This window comes from Dermochelys coriacea, chromosome 10 (assembly GCF_009764565.3).
Source record: "Dermochelys coriacea isolate rDerCor1 chromosome 10, rDerCor1.pri.v4, whole genome shotgun sequence".
Lineage (NCBI taxonomy): Eukaryota > Metazoa > Chordata > Testudines > Dermochelyidae > Dermochelys > Dermochelys coriacea.
Window position 1 is genome coordinate 20,605,162 of NC_050077.1, and position 16,000 is coordinate 20,621,161.

The 16,000-nt window shown below is 43.6% G+C and overlaps 1 protein-coding gene across 1 annotated transcript in view; it reads left to right on the forward strand.

Annotated features, from left to right (window-relative positions):
- Positions 1-16,000, forward strand: part of SNX29 (sorting nexin 29) — a 477,394-nt gene that overhangs the window by 96,576 nt on the left and 364,818 nt on the right.

Sequence of the window (16,000 nt, forward strand, 5' to 3'; positions counted from 1 at the left end):
ACTTTCAATTTACTAACTGGTAACCAAATGGCTTTGCCTACTTCTGTACTTACTGAACAGAAAAGACTATATTATGTATTGAAAATAGCATAATTTAAGATGCTGATAAAATTTTATAGAAATAATTTAATATCTATTCATAGTCTATTATTATGTGTTCACTTGCCTTTGTGCTCTGTATGTGAGCGCCTTCAAAGTTTCATCACAAAGCAGATATGCTGTACTCTCAACCAAAACATCTGAAAATTTTGTCTTTATCAAATTGTTTTCCTCAAATGTTTGTTGTAATGTATCTAGATGGTAGATGTAATCGGTAAGGCTATTCAGTTTTAGCATCTTTCACAATCTTACATTGGAATATAAGATGATTCTGGGGGTTCTTGTCCCAAAGGGGGAAAAAATTAAAATCTACAATAGATACGGTTTAAAATTGTCAGTAGTTACTAACAGTTAAAAAGTAACTACTCAAGAGAAAATAGGTACTGATTAACAACCTTAATGAAAATGATCTAAAACTCACAAATGGCAGCCAAGGGATGAAGGAATATTAGTAACTGGCAGTTGTGTGGAGCCAAGTTCAAGTTAAATTTAAAAAATAACAAAGCAATACTCTGCGATAAAAATCTAGAGACAATAAAAATAGCAAGTTAGGCATTGGGTCTAGAGACCATAAAAAGGGATGGGCTTAATTTTTTTTTAAGTCTCCCTTTGCCTGTGTTTTGTCTTAAGCCATGCCCTTTCACATGAGACTATAAAGTCAATGTCCTCAATCACCTAGTGGAGCATGTTTTGGGAAGTTCCACATGAGCCTCTTAGGAAAAAATATTTCAATAATTCATTAAAATAATACCGTCTCCATACTGATGTTGTCAGTGAACATAAAGCATGAGATGTTAGCATTGTATTGCCTCTAAAGAGTGTGATACAAAAAAAGTAATAATACTGCACCTTTTAAAAAAGGTGAATTTCGGCTTCACTTAAGATAATAGATTGTATATGGAAAACTTTCTTTTTAAACTTAATAACAGAGTAAATACTTTGTGTAGGCACATTTGATTTTCTTCTTACTCATTATTTCTCAGATATTTAAAATACTGTATTAAGTGCATGTCTACACTACAAAATTAGGTTGATTTTATGGAAGTAGATCTTTAGCAACCGATTTTATACAGTCGATCGTGCATGTCCCCACTAAGTACATTGGGTCGGTGGAGTGTGTCCTCAATACCGTGGCTAACATCTCCTCACGGAGTGGTGCACTGTGGGTAGCTATCCCTCAGTCCTCGCTGCCCACTGGAATTCTAGGTTAAGTTCCCAATGTCTGATGGGGCAAAAAAATTGTCATGGGTTGTTTTGGGTATATGTCGTCAGTCTCCCCTCCTCCTTCCTTGAAAGCAATGGCAAACAATTGTTTCACGCCTTTTTTTCCCCGAGTTATCTGTGCAGATGCCATAGCATGGCAAGCATGGAGCCTGCTCAGCTGTACACTGCTTTCGTGAGCATTACAAATTCTTCATGCATTATCCTGCAGTATGTGCAGAGCCTGGCTAGGAGCCGCCAGCATGAGGAAGATTGTGAGGAGGACATGGACACAGACATTCCTGAAAGCATTGGATGTGGCAATTGGGATATCATGACGGCATTGGGGCATGTTGATACAGTGGAACGCCGATTCTGGGCCCAGCAAACAAGCCCAGACTGGTGGGACTGCAAAGTGTTGCTGGTATGGGATGATTTCCAGTGGCTGCAAAACTTTTGTGTGCATAAGGCCACTTTCCTGGAACTTTGTGAGTTGCTTTCACCTGCCCTGAAGCGCAGGAATACCAAGATGAGACCTGTCCTGACAGTTGAGAAGCAAGTGGCTATAGCCTGTGGAAGCTTGCAATACCCGACTGCTATTTGGAGTCGGCAAGTCCACCATGGGGGCTGCTGTGATCCAAGAAGTCCAGGGCAATCAACACCCTTCTGCTAGGAAGGGTAGTTACTGTGGGAAATGTGCAGGACATAGTGGATGGCTTTGCTGCAATGGGATTCCCTAACTGTGGTGGGATGATAGATTGAACACATATCCCTGTCTTGGGACCGGACCACCAGGGCAGCCAGTACATAAACCGCAAGGGGTACTTTTCAATGGTGCTGCAAGCACTGGTGGATCACAAGTGCCGTGTCACCGACATCAACATGGGATGGTCGGGAAAGGTGCATGACGCTCGCATCTTTCTGGACTCTGGGCTGCAGGAAGGGACTTTCTTCCCAGAAAATTACCATTGGGGTTGTTGAAATGCCAATAGTTATCCTTGGGGACCCAGCCTACCCCTTGCTCCCATGGCTCATGAAGCCGTACACAGGTAGCCTGGACAGCAGTAAGGAGCAGTTTAAGTGTAGGCTGAGCAAGTGCAGAATGGTGGTAGAATGTGCCTTTGGATGTTTAAAAGGGCACTGGCACAGTTTGCTGAGTAGGTTAGACTTCAGCGAAAGCAATATTCCCATTGTTATTGCTGCTTGCTGTGTGCTCCATATCTGTGAGAGTAAGGGGGAGATGTTTATGGTTGAGGCATATCACCTGGCAGTCAATTTTGAGCAGCCAGACACTGGGGCAATTAGAAGAGCACGCTGAGGCGCGCTGCGCATCAGAGCGGCTTTGAAAACAGGTTTCATGACTGACCAGGCTACGGTGTGACAGTTGTGTGTGTTTGTCCTTGATGCAAAGCTGCCCCCTTTGGTGAATATACTTCGCTGTAAGCCAATTCCCAACTGGCACAGGAAATAAAGTCCCAATTGTTCGTATCCATTCATTCTTTATTTATTAAAAATACCTTGAGAACGCTGACAGTGCTGACTAGTAAAAGGAAGCCCGGGTGTACAAAGGGTTTGATGGTAGGGTGGGGGAGGAGGGAAAGACAAGGCCACATTGCTTATTGTAGCTATGCTACAAATCAAAGTTGTTTGAATGACAGCCTTCTGTTGCTTAGGCCACTCCCTGGAGTTAGACGAGTAGCAGGGTACACGGAGCCCCGCCCTATCCCCATCCTATTCCCCCCCCCCCCCCGTTCTTGGACGTCTGGGTGAGGAGGATATGGATCTTGGCGAGGAGGGCAGGTGGTTTCACAATGGCTGCAGCGGTGGTCTGTACTCTAGTTGCCTTTCCTGCAGCTCCACCAGATGCCTCTCATGTTCATTTGCCCCCCCATTAGCCTCAGCATCTCCTCTTGCGTGTTCCGATCATGCTCACTGTATGCTTTCCTGGCCTCTGCCACCGAATGCCTCCATGCATTCAGCTGTGCCCTATCAGTGCTGGAGGACTTCATGAGCTCTGAAAACATGTCATCGCGAGTGCTTTTTTTTGCCTTCTAATCTGCGATAACCTCAGGGATGGAGTTGATGCAGGGAGCATAGAAACATATGCAGCTGCACGGGGGGAAAAAGAAGGAGAGTAGACTTTTAAGAAGATACAATTCTGAGAATAAAAGGGAGATTCTTTCACAGTGAATCAAGCAATTCCCAGCAGACAGCACATGTGCTTTAGGTACAAGGTCTCATTTTGCCTTTTATATTGAGCGCCTGCCAGTATGGGCAACAGAATTTGGTTTCCAGGTAGCCATGGTAAGCCAAAGGGTACATGGGGTTGACTTCTTCCGCATTCATAGCATGTGGGAATGGTTTCAAACTGCAGCGCAATAGCAACCAATGTCAGTTGTGTTTGCCATTTAAAAGGAGGGTTTCCATTTAAAAGTAGGGGCTGCTGTTTTGGGGTGGATGTGTAGCACACCCCTCTTCCCCCGCGTGGCTATTCTCCGGGATGATTCCTTTTAGCCAAGCGCAAACAGCCCAGCATGTCCGGGGTCTAATGTGTTAGGGATCACGAAACAGAGGGGATTACTGTTCCCTTACAAAACTTCCCCTATTTCAACCAGGTGACCATGAACGATATCACTCTCCTGAGGCTGACACAGAAAGATAGAGAGAGAGAATGTTGCATAAATGCCACCCAGGACCAAAACCCAGGACCATTCACTGCCATGCTTTGTGCTGCAATGATTCCAGACCACTTGCTACTGGCTTGGCGTGATAAAGTGTCCTACTGTGGAGGACGAAATAACTCTCCCCAGAAACCTTCTGCAAAGGCTTTCAGAGTACCTCCAGGAGAGCTTCATGGAGGATTCCCACTCCATCTCCAGATACCTTAATAGACTTTTCCATTAGCTGTACTGGCTGCGAATGCATCCCAATTGTTCAGGGCAAATCAAACATTAAACACAATTGCTTTTAACCCCTGTGGTGTCGTTTGAAATGTGCACTCACCAGAGGTGCCTTCTCCGCCATCAGGGAACAATAGGCCCTGGGTGGGTATTGACTCCAGGGTAAGGAAAAGGTCCTAGCTGCCAGGAGAATAGATTCTCTGCTTGCCTGCTGCACATTCTCCTCTTCTTCATCCACAAAATCCTCATCTGTGTTGCATGAGGTTTCCACCTTGCAGGTGTCCACGGAGAGTGTTGAGGTACTGGTAGGGTCCCCCCCAGAATGGCATGCAGCTGATCATAGAAGGATCATAGAAGGAGTATAACATTAGGAGGTTCAAGCAAAGGATTAAATTTTCTCCAGCCTGGATCTTCTTTTGAGCATATTTACCAAATATGTGTTGGCAGAAAGTATAAATGTTTTCTTCTCTGTTGATTCTATTTTAAATCAAAGTCAATATGATTAATGGTCTTTGAGCAAAACACTTTGAGCAATCTTTTCTCAAGTACTAAGTTGTGTTGTATTATCCTAGGTTATAGGTGTCGTCTTGTTTCTCTAGTTTGCAGGTGGTTGCAAGCTCATAAGGGTGGGTATACTTCAGGTCTTGTGGTTTATTCTGGGGTAGACGTTAGACTAGAGAGATGGATAATTACCCCTGTGATGGAACAATTCTTATCTCCTTCAATTTTAGATTAGGATGCATCTATCTGAACTGTTTTAATGGTTTTGCCTATAGAGGTTCATGGACCCCCAGTGAGTTTTCCGGGTGGTCTTAGGGGATAAATCTGTTCTTCTGACAGACCACTCTATTATAAAGTCTTATCAAACCATTGACAATCTTTTGTTCTCCACTGTTACAGTGACTCTTAAGTACATACTGTTCTGGATTTGTCCTCGTATGTCACTGTGGTTTATAGATGACTGTGACAGATAAAGGAAGATGGCAGTTGGCTAGTGTTGATGCTGGAAATCTTGAGCCCAATCGGACTGATTGCTTCATACTGAGTTGTTAAGATTGCATGCTTTTGCTGTGCGAGAAGCAAAAAATATACTTCACATCCATCATAGTAGTTGCGAAGTCTTGCACAGCTGAATTGTTCTGAGTGGCTGATGGCTTGGTGAATCCTTGCTGAATCCATTAAATTATTGTGGTGTTTGTTTTTTCTTGTTTATGAAAAATTTTCATATTTCTTTGCAACCAAAAATGCTTAAATTCAGCCTGAGCTATCCCCTGCCATGGACACAGATCAGTGGTGTGAGGGGACAAACACTGTGTCAGTTTGAGTTTCAACCATAGTTGCTCATTGAAGTTAGAGATGCTGGGGCAGCTTTATGCCACAACATACAAATTAGAACCTTGTCCTTCCTTGCTGGTGAAGGCCAGTGGAGGAGTACAGAGGCTAGTGTTGGTCAAGATTGTCAATATTTCCATATGTGGAGCAGGCTACTAGCAGCTCTTAAAGAAGTTACTGTGTGAGGCTGTGCTCAGAAAACTAACTCTTAACGTTGATTTTCTGGCTAACTATTGCTCTGTGTCATAGTTCAGATTTTAGGAAAGGTCACTGAAGTTCATGGCAAGGCAATTCTGGCAGTTCTTGGATTCCTCAGATTTTTAATCATGTTTAATCTGGTTATAGGCTTGGGTATGGGATAGAAACTGCAGTGGTTGCTTTAGTTAACTATCTCCTAGCAATGGATGAAGATAAAGGGCCCATGCTGATTGTTTTAGATATGTCAGCAACCTTTAATACAGTTCACTGTAAAAGATTTTGTTAGCTGTCTTGTGAACACTAGCAGAGCTGCTCTTGAGTGACTCCATTCTTATCTCTGTGAAACAACTCAGAGAAGCTATGGGTAACTGTTCCTCTGTTGCAGTGGGCAGTATGCCACCTCTCTTGTTCATTGTGTATATGAGGCTACTATATAGTGTGTGTATGTATGTGTGTGTGTGTGTATATATATATATATATATATATATATATAGTAGGGTTAGTTAAGAGATAAGCTGCTGTGCATTTAGTATGTTGTTTATGCATTTACTATATAGTATATCCAGCTCTATATCTGTATTGGCCAGCTGTTGGGGTCAGTGACATGGGGCCTGGCAGCACGGTATGTGGTTCTAACAGAAACTTTACCCACTTTAAGGTCAGTTGACTTTTTAGCTCCAGATCCTTGCCTTACACCGGCATACCACCTGCAGATGTTGAGTTGGTAGAGATTAGCAATAAATCAGGATTTAAACTTGGTACCTCTTTTAAGGTGAAATGTCCATGACTGACTAAGGCGTGGTCTACGCTATCAAGTTTTGCTAGTAAAACTTGCCTTATGTCAACACATTCTTGCATGTCTCCATGCTCAATTTTGATTCCTGTTGGTAAAACACTGACTTTGTATCAGTCAAGTTAAACCACCTCCTTGACTGACATAAGCCCTCTACTGGTGCTGTTCCACTGTTAGAATGCGTTACCTATACCAGTGGAAATAGTCCTCCAGGAACTATCCCACAAAGCTCCTGTTCCTGTCACAGTGACCACTCTGTCCTAATTTTGAATTCTGTTGCCCAGGGACCACAGTGACTGGAAGTCTTTCCCCCTTTCCTGCTTTGAAATCCCCAGCATGTTTTGGAAGTTCCTCTCTTTCTAGTAGTCCACCTTATCGAGTACATCTTTATTACCTTAGCACACAGATATGGGCACCAGATACAGCTGCAATTAAGAAAATGTCATGCTGCCTCGTGCTGCAGTTAGGTCTAAGAAAGACCTCCTGGACTTTCTTAGCCCCTGTAGAGAAGAGACAGTGCAAGCCCGGCTGTGGAATTGCTCCCCAGGAATAAACAAGTTTATTCTGACATTGCAGAGGAAATGCAAAAGTTGTAGAGGGATGAGCAGCAATGTTGGGCAAAGGGGAGAACTACAACAGTCCTACCAAAAGGTAGAGGTTGTCGTCAGAATCTGGGAGCTGTAGTAGTACTACTAATTGGCCACTGCTGTGCAGATCTGGATCCCATACTAGGCAAGGACACCACAACCAGCCAGCAGGTGACACTTGGCATCTCACAAGACATGGAAGAAGGAGCCCCCGCAATTCACAGTGATGAAAAGCTTGCTGAGGAGGGGGACATGGAGGATACAGACTCTGCAGAGAGCCTGGAGCTCATTGAGAGCCAGCCAGACCTGACTCAGACAATCCTAGAGGTGGAATCCTCTGAGGAAAGAGAAGGGAGGTCAGGTATAGGTTAATTAATGCATGCTTCTTTTACTCATTTCATGGGCCCCTCAAAATGGCAACCACTTGTAGGCAGGGTACAACAAAGGAATTGCTTTTTGGAGTAGCCTTTGCTTGAACAACATTCACTGGCAATCAGACACAAAAAATAAGAGACAAAAATACTGTAAGTAAGGCAAAGTATTGAATTTTATGGAGTTTTCATGGAATGAACGTAACCAACAAATTTAATCTTGACATCGACAAAGTTTGCTGGTGAAATTCATACCGTTCTTGACATATACTCCTTTTGTGCACAGTACTCCATTCTTCCTGACAGACAGGCACATAGCACTCTGTTTCTCTGCATGGGGACAGCATCGTAAGCTAAGGTAATATTTAAAAGATCATTGTAATTAAGGGCAGGTCTACACTACAGTCTGTATTGACGCTCTGAGATTGATACACTGGCGGTTGATTTAGTAGGTCTAGTAAAGACCCACCAAATCCACTGCAGGTTGCTCTCCAGTCGATCCCTGTACTCTACCCCTGATGAGAAGAGTAAGGTAAGTTGATGAGAGATTTTTATCTCATCGATCCCTCGCAGTGTAGACCCCGTGGTAACTCAACCTAAGGTATGTAGCTGGAGTTGCGTAGCGTAGGTCGACTTACCGCAGTAGTGTAGACAGAGCCTCAGATAGTATTTTTAAAAGTCACAGTTTGGGGGTATTTTCATGATTTCTGTGCCCACCATGAAATAGTGATTTACACAGGTCCCAAACTACAAGCAATATACAATATTCCCAAATGCATACTTCAGCCAGAGCAGGCAGATAGTATTTCTATGAATATAAATTGATAATGCAAACAGAAAAAGAAATATACTGAAATGGGTACCTGAGCATTTAATTAAAATAAAGAGAAAATTTAAAATAATCCTTGCAAGCAGTCCATTAACTGGTCATTCAGACTATATATGATTTTTTTTAAATTAATAATTGGATGGTAAACATGTAATGTAAATACTTTAGTCCAAGCCCACAACAAATTACTTGCATGCTGTGCTTAGATTCATGGATAGAAAGAGTTAGAGATGGTTTGTTGCTGGCTCAAGGGGATTGGCGTTGAACTGACTTGTAGAGCTCAGCAGCAGTGACAACCCTTCTGTTTTAGAGTTTTAGGTTGATCTTGGTACGAATATCTCTTTTTTTCGTTATCTGTCATAATATCAATAAAGATTTCAAGCAGTTATTCTTTTCAGCTTAGATTGAACATTTCTAGGAAGGGGTCTTTTTATAGATTCATAGATTCATAGATACTAAGGTCAGAAGGGACCATTCTGATCATCTAGTCCGACCTCCTGCACAGCGCAGGCCACAGAATCTCACCCATGTCTGAGCTATTGAAGTCCTTAAATCATGGTTTAAAGACTTCAAGGAGCAGAGGAGCCTCCCTCAAGTCAACCATACCCCATGCTACAGAGGAAGACGAAAAACCTCCAGGGCCTCTCTGATCTGCCCTGGAGGAAAATTCCTTCCCGACCCCAAATATGGCGATCAGCTAAACCCTGAGCATATGGGCTAGATTCACCAGCCAGATACTACAGAAAATTCTTTCCTGGGTAACTCAGATCCCATCCATCTAATATCCCATCTCAGGGGATTTGGCCTATTTACCCTGAATATTTAAAGATCAATTACTTACCAAAATCCCATTTATCCCATCATACCATCTCCTCCATAAATTTATCAAGTAGAATCTTAAAACCAGATAAATCTTTTGCCCCCACTGCTTCCCTTGGAAGGCTATTCCAAAACTTCACGCCTCTGATGGTTAAAAACCTTCGTCTGATTTCAAGTCTAAACTTCCTGGTGGCCAGTTTATACCCATTTGTTCTTGTGTCCACATTGGTACTGAGCTGAAATAATTCCTCTCCCTCTCGTGTATTTATCCCTCTGATATATTTATAGAGAGCAATCATATCTCCCCTCAACCTTCTTTTAGTTAGGCTAAACAAGCCAAGCTCCTTGAGTCTCCTTTCATAAGACAAGTTTTCCATTCCTCGGATCATCCTAGTAGCCCTTCTCTGTACCTGCTCCAGTTTGAATTCATCCTTTTTAAACATGGGAGACCAGAACTGCACACAGTATTCTAGGTGAGGTCTCACCAGTGCCTTGTATAATGGTACTAAAACCTCCTTATCCCTACTGGAAATGCCTCTCCTGATGCATCCCAAAACCGCATTAGCTTTTTTCACAGCCATATCACATTGGCAGCTCATAGTCATCCTATGATCAACCAATACTCCAAGGTCCTTCTCCTCTTCCGTTACTTCTAATTGATGCGTCCCCAACTTATAACTAAAATTCTTGTTATTAATCCCTAAATGCATAACCTTACACTTGTCGCTATTAAATTTCATCCTATTACTATTACTCCAGTTTACAAGGTCATCCAGATCCTCCTGTATAATATCCCGATCCTTCTCCGAATTGGCAATACCTCCCAGCTTTGTATCATCTGCATACTTTATTAGCACACTTCCACTTTTTGTGCCAAGGTCAGTAATAAAAAGATTAAACAAGATTGGTTCCAAAACCGATCCCTGAGGAACTCCACTGGTAACCTCCCTCCAACCTGACAGTTCACCTTTCAGTAGGATCCGTTGCAGTCTCCCCTTTAACCAATTCCTTATCCACCTTTTGATGTTCATATTGATCCCCATCTTCTCCAATTTAACTAATAATCCCCCATGTGGCACGGTATCAAATGCCTTACTGAAATCTAGGTAAATTAGATCCACTTCATTTCCTTTATCTATAAAATCTGTTACCTTTTCAAAAAAGGAGGTTAGGTTGGTTTGGCACGATCTACCTTTTGTAAAACCATGTTGTATTTTGTCCCATTTACCATTGACTTCAATGTCCTTAACTAATTTCTCCTTCAAAATTTTTTCCAGGACCTTGCATACTACAGATGTCAAACTAACTGGCCTGTAGTTACCTGGATCACTTTTTTTTTCCTTTCTTAAAAATAGGAACTATATTAGCAATTCTCCAATCATTCGGTACTACTCCTGAGTTTACAGATTCATTAAAAATTCTTGCTAATGGGCTTGCAATTTCAGGTACCAATTCCTTTAATATTCTTGGATGAAGATTATCTGGGCCCCCCGATTTAGTCCCATTAAGCTGTTTCAGTTTCGCTTCTACCTCAGATATGGTAATATCTACCTCTATATCCTCATTCCCATTTGTCATGCTACCATTATCCCCAAGATCCTCTTTAGCCTTATTAAAGACTGAGGCAAAGTATTTGTTTAGATATTGTGCCATGCTAGATTATCTTTAACCTCCACTCCATCCTCAGTGTTTAGCGGCCCCACTTCTTCTTTCTTAGTTTTCTTCTTATTTATATGGCTATAGAACCTTTTACTATTGGTTTTAATTCCCTTTGCAAGGTCCAACTCTACTCGACTTTTAGCAAAAAGAAAAGGAGTACTTGTGGCACCTTAGAGACTAACAAATTTATTAGAGCATAAGCTTTCGTGAGCTACAGCTCACTTCATCGGATGCATTTGGTGGAAAAAACAGAGGAGAGATTTATATACACCCACACAGAGAACATGAAACAATGGGTTTATCATACACACTGTAAGGAGAATGATCACTTAAGATAAGCCATCACCAGCAGCAGGGGGGGGGAAAGGAGGAAAACCTTTCATGGTGACAAGCAAGGTAGGCTAATTCCAGCAGTTAACAAGAATATCAGAGGAACAGTGGGGGGTGGGGTGGGAGGGAGAAATACCATGGGGAAATAGTTTTACTTTGTGTAATGACTCATCCATTCCCAGTCTCTATTCAAGCCTAAGTTAGTTGTATCCAGTTTGCAAATTAATTCCAATTCAGCAGTCTCTCGTTGGAGTCTGTTTTTGAAGCTTTTTTGTTGAAGGATAGCCACTCTTAGGTCTGTGATCGAGTGACCAGAGAGATTGAAGTGTTCTCCAACTGGTTTTTGAATGTTATAATTCTTGACGTCTGATTTGTGTCCATTCATTCTTTTACGTAGAGACTGTCCAGTTTGGCCAATGTACATGGCAGAGGGGCATTGCTGGCACATGATGGCATATATCACATTGGTAGATGCGCAGGTGAACGAGCCTCTGATAGTGTGGCTGATGTGATTAGGCCCTATGATGGTATCCCCTGAATAGATATGTGGACAGAGTTGGCAACGGGCTTTGTTGCAAGGATAGGTTCCTGGGTTAGTGGTTCTGTTGTGTGGTGTGTGGTTGCTGGTGAGTATTTGCTTCAGATTGGGGGGCTGTCTGTAAGCCCGGACTGGTCTGTCTCCCAAGATCTGTGAAAGTGATGGGTCGTCCTTCAGGATAGGTTGTAGATCCTTGATGATGTGTTGGAGAGGTTTTAGTTGGGGGCTGAAGGTGATGGCTAATGGCGTTCTGTTGTTTTCTTTGTTGGGCCTGTCCTGTAGTAGGTGACTAAGAGTGGCTATCCTTCAACAAAAAAGCTTCAAAAACAGACTCCAACGAGAGACTGCTGAATTGGAATGAATTTGCAAACTGGATACAACTAACTTAGGCTTGAATAGAGACTGGGAATGGATGAGTCATTACACAAAGTAAAACTATTTCCCCATGGTATTTCTCCCTCCCACCCCACCCCCCACTGTTCCTCTGATATTCTTGTTAACTGCTGGAATTAGCCTACCTTGCTTGTCACCATGAAAGGTTTTCCTCCTTTCCCCCCCCTGCTGCTGGTGATGGCTTATCTTAAGTGATCACTCTCCTTACAGTGTGTATGATAAACCCATTGTTTCATGTTCTCTGTGTGGGTGTATATAAATCTCTCCTCTGTTTTTTCCACCAAATGCATCCGATGAAGTGAGCTGTAGCTCACGAAAGCTTATGCTCTAATAAACTTGTTAGTCTCTAAGGTGCCACAAGTACTCCTTTTCTTTTTGTGAATACAGACTAACACGGCTGCTACTCTGAAACTCGACTTTTAGCCTGTCTCACTTTATCCCTACATGTTCTGACCTCAATTAGGTAGCTTTCCTTGCTGATCCCTCCCATCTTCCACTCCCTGTATGCTTTCTGCTTCTTCTTAATCACCTCTCTAAGATGCTTGCTCATCCAGCTTGGTCTACAACTCCTTCCTATGAATTTTTTCCCCTTTCTTGGGATACAGGCTTCCGATAGCTTCTGCAGCTTTGATTTAAAGTAATCCCAGGCCTCCTCTACCTTTAGATCCATAAGTTCTTCAGTCCAATCCACTTCCCTAACTAATTTCCTTAATTTTTGAAAGTCAGCCCTTTTGAAATCAAAAACTCTAGTTGCAGATTTATTTTTGTTAATCCTTCCATTCAGTTTGAACTGAATTAGCTCATGATCACTTGAGCCAAGATTGTCCCCTACAACCATTTGTTCTACGAGGTCCTTGCTGCTCACTAAAACCAAATCTAAAATGGCATCCCCTCTTGTCGGTTCAGCAACTACTTGATGAAGGAATCCATCAGCTATTGCATCTAGGAAAATCTGAGCCCTATTACTATTACTAGCACTGGTCCTCCAGTCTATATCTGGGAAGTTAGTCTCCCATGATCACGCAGTTTCCATTAGTATTTACTTTAATAAAGACATTAAAAAGGGCTCTATCCATATCCAAATTAGATCCCGGAGGTCTATAGCACACCCCTAGCGCTATCGTAGGAGTGGCTTTACTAGTTTTCTTCCCCAATGTAATTTTTGCCCAGACGGACTCTGTCTTATCCATTGCATCGCTTCTTATTTCTTTACATTCTACCTCATCGTTGATATACAATGCTACTCCACCACCTTTACCTTTGTTTCTGTCTTTCCTAAACAGCACATACCCTTCAATACCTGTAGTCCAGTCATGACTACTATTCCACCATGTTTCTGTTATCCCTATAATATCTGATTTCACTTCCTGCACCAGTAGCTCTAGTTCCTCCATTTTGTTACCTAGGCTCCTTGCATTGGTGTATAAACATCTTAATTTTTGCTGTTTGGCCTCGCTCACATTTTGTACCCTATTAGGCACAGTCATTCTACAGCCAGTATAACCTATTAGACTAGTATCCACACCGCCCTCGCTCCTTATATACGTTCTCCTACCCACGGCTGTATCCTTTCTTACTTCGTCTTCTTCCCTCTCAATGCTAAAATCTGGCGTGGAGATTTCCTGGACATTTCCCCCTAATTCCTAGTTTAAAGCTCTCTTTATCAGTTGTGCCAGCCTCGATCCTAGAAGTCTATTTCCTTCCCTACTCAGATGAAGTCCATCCCAAGAGAACTGTCCTCTGTCCGTGAATGCCTTCCAGTGGCCATACATCCCAAAGCCCTCCTTATAGCACCACTGCCTAAGCCATCTGTTGACAGTCATAATCTTGTCACACCTTTGTTGCCCTTCTCTAGGAACAGGAAGGATCCCGCTAAAGATCACCTGAGCCTCAATTTCCTTAAGCGTCTTCCCCAGTCTAGCATAGTCTCCCTTAATACTTTCCAGCGAGAATCTAGCCGTATCATTTGTTCCCACATGAAGGATAATTAGGGGATTCTTTCCCGCTCCCTTTAGGATCCTTTTCAACCTCAGGTCTACATCCCGTATCTTAGCACCCGGAAGACAGCACACCCTTCTATTCTCTGGATCACCTCTAGTTACAGGCCTGTCTATTCTTCTCAATAAAGAGTCCCCGATCACATAGACCTGCCTTTTCCTGGTGACGGTGCTATTCTGCCGTCTCTCCCCTGTTCCCTCTGGCTGCAAGTTCTTTCCATTCCTATTTTCCCTTACAATCCTCTTCAACCCATCCTGTATCCTCCTGGGGCTCATATTTGGTGTAATCTCCCTTGACTCTTCCGCTTTTCCTATAGGACTAGCCTCTCTTCTCTTTTTCCTTACCCTTCCACCTTCAACAAGTACCTGTTGAGCTCCTTCTTCATTTTCCAACTCTGCAAACCTATTCCTAAGCTCTGTTTCTCCTTCACTAGCCCGTCTTTTCCTCTGCCTGGTTCTTTTAGTCACATGTTTCCACTGACCACTTTCCTCACCCAGTCTCCCCTCAAAATTCCCCAGCCCTGCTTCCATCTGTGAGTCTGAGCTTTTCCCTTCAGATACCTCATATCTTTGCTCCATCATCTGCTCAAAGTCCTTCCTAAACTCAACGAGACTTTCCACCTGCATCTCCAAACCTTGGATCTTTTCCTCCATCAGCTCTATCAGATGGCATTTCATGCAGAAAAAACTCTTACCGGTTCCCCCCTCCAGGATCATGTACATACCACAGCTTCCATATCCAGTCATCCTCAATGTGTCTTCCACTATAGGAGTCACTCCCACAGCTGCCTCTGTATCTGTCATCGCCTTCCCACTTAAATCCTGTTAATCTGGGAAACAAGTCACACCAAAAAGACCCCCCCCCCCAGCAAAAGCAAACCCCAAACAAGCACCACAATACAAACTCCCCTTTCAAACTCCCACTCAAACTCCCCTGTTTAGAGCTCTGTTTGCTAGCTGCTGTGCCGCTGCCTGACTGGCTGGCTACCTTTATAGGACCTCTAGTCAGAAGCCCCACCCCCTAAGCAGGGCTCAGCTGCTCTCCCAGCACAAAGCCCCTACACACACACAAATACTAAAAATACAAAACCAAGTATAACTACCTTCTCCTCCAAGAGATCTCCCACTCAAACTCCCCTGTTTAGAGCTCTGTTTGCTAGCTCCTGTGCCGCTGCCTGACTGGCTGGCTACCATTATAGGACCCCTAGTCAGAAGCCCCACCCCCTAAGCAGGGCTCAGCTGCTCTCCCAGCACAAAGCCCCACCGCTACAGTAGGACACTTTCATATTCCACTCTGCAGTGAGCTGGTAGCACCATCACTGGCAGCAGACAGGCCTGGGCAGCCTGGAGTTGCCTTGAACAGTTGCTTTCTCTGGACATTTGGCATCCTCATGAGAGAGATATTGGCCAGAATCACCAGTTCTTATACTAAGTTTAGCGATACTTACTGCACTATCTCCGCATTTGTTACCTGGGACACACCACAGTCCAGCTCACCCCCGTCATGGCTACAGGTTTTGGAAATTACCACATATACTCTCCATGCTGGGGGTCACTGAACTGTCTTGAAGAGCTGCCCAGCCCGCCTCACGGTGGCAGAGAGTCACAGTTCCCTGCAGAGACCCTGTACCCTCTCCCTCATTCTGAATGTGTGGCGCCAGTGCATTGGGCTCTGTGAATACGGCCCCTGCCTAAGGAGACTGCAGTGCACGCTGGGGTGCAGGAGCTGACCCACTGTTACCTGCTATCATGGGCAGTGAGTAAAGCTGCCACTTGAGGAGGCTAGCTCCCCAGCCCACTTGTGGACCCACCCATACTCCACCTCTGTTCTGTCCCAGGCCCCGTCCCCACTCTGCCCAGGCCCTGCCCTGTCTCCCTTCTCTTTTCTCCCCCTCCTTTTCCAGCCAAATCCCTGAACCCAAATTAAGCAAATGACATTTGAAAAAAACCACTCC